The sequence below is a fragment of the Cibotium barometz genome, chromosome 34 (genome assembly GCF_041138505.1).
Source record: "Cibotium barometz isolate CiBa-2024 chromosome 34, ASM4113850v1, whole genome shotgun sequence".
Taxonomy (NCBI): domain Eukaryota; kingdom Viridiplantae; phylum Streptophyta; class Polypodiopsida; order Cyatheales; family Cibotiaceae; genus Cibotium; species Cibotium barometz.
The window spans coordinates 6,002,720-6,005,082 of NC_141079.1; the positions used below are offsets into that span (position 1 = coordinate 6,002,720).

Below are 2,363 nucleotides of genomic sequence, written 5' to 3' on the forward strand. Positions count from 1 at the left end.
TGTGAATGTGATATGTACTTATGTTTCCTTAATTATTTTGTTTTGTAGAGTACATTTGAAGTCAAAGATGAATTCTTGCACAGTGGCATAAAAGGGAGTACTATGACCGAGATGCAGCTCTCTCTCACTACCTAAGCAAATTGTCCAAGGCAAAGATTATAATCTACCACAATGCCATGAGCCAGGAAGGGAAAGTTACAAATTTGTATTCAAGACAGTCCCTGTTCTTAGGTGCAATGATTATTCCTAAAAGTTATGAGAAGATTATTTTGATAGAGAAGTCTACTGCCTTAGAAATTTTTGGATGCTACCCTCGTTATGCCAGCAAAAACCGAAGGGGTTACGTCATACATATGCTACAATGGCATTGTCTCTAGGCATAGAGAACCGAGAGGAACTAGAAGAGTATGGCAAACATCGTTTGCTAAGGTATAAACGAAAGCCAGATTCACTAGAATTGCCAAAGTCATTAGAATGGAAAGATACATTATAAAAGACTTATGTGTTACATTTATCTGTCCAACGATTAACAAAAATCTTTTGTTCTCTCCATTTGTTTTGTGCTTCTATGGCATCTGAGTTTTTAAATGCTTCTTTGAAACGCTTCAATCTCTTCCTTTCCATATGTCTAAGTGTCTGCGTCAGTTTGGATGACCTCGAGGTTTCTTTTTTATGTAGTTGTTGTAGTATCCTTCTATAGAACCATTGGAACACTTCTTGTAGGCTGTTTGCCTTACTTTTTTCACCACCATGTTGTGTGTGCCTAAAATATGCATTTTGAGCCATATGGTGTGATTTCTCGAGTCCTTGTGTGTTCCAAATGCTAGGATCTCCGTACTTGTTGATAAAGTAAGGCATGTGGTTGTAGAGAATATGCTACATAAGAAAACATACAATGTAAGTTAGTATCGAGGGCTAGGAAACAACAATAAGCTAGAAACATACCATGTAGTGTGTAATGTTGGTGTCAGTCCAAGCAGCTCTCAATGCTTTTTTGAATGGTTGTAAGTTATCTTGAAAGCTCTTTTTGTCTTGCTGGGAGTAGTTGACTTTCTCACACATTTGGAACAGAGTATCAATTGAATGCCAAACATCTGCTTTAACATTCCTTGAAGAACCTTCATGGTCTTTCACTGCATTATGAAGCTTTTTCCACTGTTGGTATTCGCGATTCCACTTGTGTAGGTTGTTGTATATTGCTTTCCTAACTTTGTAGGTTTGTGTTGCTGATTATTCATTGTCTTGGAAAGAAATCTTCTTGCCTTAACACCTCCAATGGAGGGCTTCATTGGAACTTCCTTTTCATTTGATGGCTTTTTAGTGTCCTTTAGAATTTGGACATTACCTCCATGTAGTCCAATTTATGATAGCACCTTCTCCAATGCACGGATGGCTTCTTTCCTCTCTACTACATTCTTGATCTTCCAAGCAAAGCCAATGTGGAGATATACCAATTTCTCTATGATACGACACAAAACATGAAGCGTTTATATATGCACATTGGAAAGAGGAATCTCAAACACTGGTTTAAAGTTCTTATCCAAAATTTGTCTGTTCGGTGGTCATCTCCACCACTTAGAGTCCATCACCCTTACTGAGTCCATGCAGTAAAGGCATGGAGACTTTGCATTGGCCCCTTTGCTGCTGCAATTAAATAAGCACTTGAGAGTCTTCAAGTCACCCGCAAGATGCCATTGGACTTGAAATTCCCCCCTTTTCTCTACATGGAGCATCCTGGTTGCATTCATCTGTTCTTTGATGAGATTGGGGATATGTGTGATGAAATACCCAAAACAAGGATTCATGGTCCTCTTTCTTGACCTCAAATGAACCTAGCCACCAAATGTTTGTCTCGGAGTGCACACTAAAATACTTTGGATCATCCCTACTGCAATTACAAAGAGCCCTATTCATAAGTGTTATTGTGATCCTTTCCATCTTTTTCTCCTTCATAATCTCGCACTCATCAAGCTTGATGACAAACTGAAGTACACCTCCTATCTCCTCAAATGTAATATCATAGAATTCCACCATTCTGTTTTGCAAGAGCTCCAAGTCCATGAATATATTATTGTGTTCATTGTAGAATATGCTGCCACCTTCTCCCTTAAACTCTCCTATAATGTGGTATGAGTGACCACCATAATGAAACTGTTCTGTGTTTAATTCCTCCCTATGTCTCCAAACTTTTGTAGGTGTTGGAAGTAGCTTTGATTTAATGCCTTTGACCTCAAGGAGGGATGACACTGACTTTTGGATGGCACTATAACCCTTACGAAACTGACTCCACTTGAATCCATGGCAGATTGATTCATCCACTATATCTCATTGAACCACCTTGAACTTCTCCTCTTTTATCACTT

The 2,363-nt window shown here is 38.7% G+C and overlaps 1 pseudogene; it reads right to left on the bottom strand.

The window, feature by feature from the left end:
* Positions 1 to 498: 498 nt before the first annotated feature.
* On the bottom strand, positions 499 to 1,883 carry LOC147618651 (uncharacterized; annotated as a pseudogene).
* Between the last annotated feature and the right edge of the window lie 480 nt (positions 1,884 to 2,363).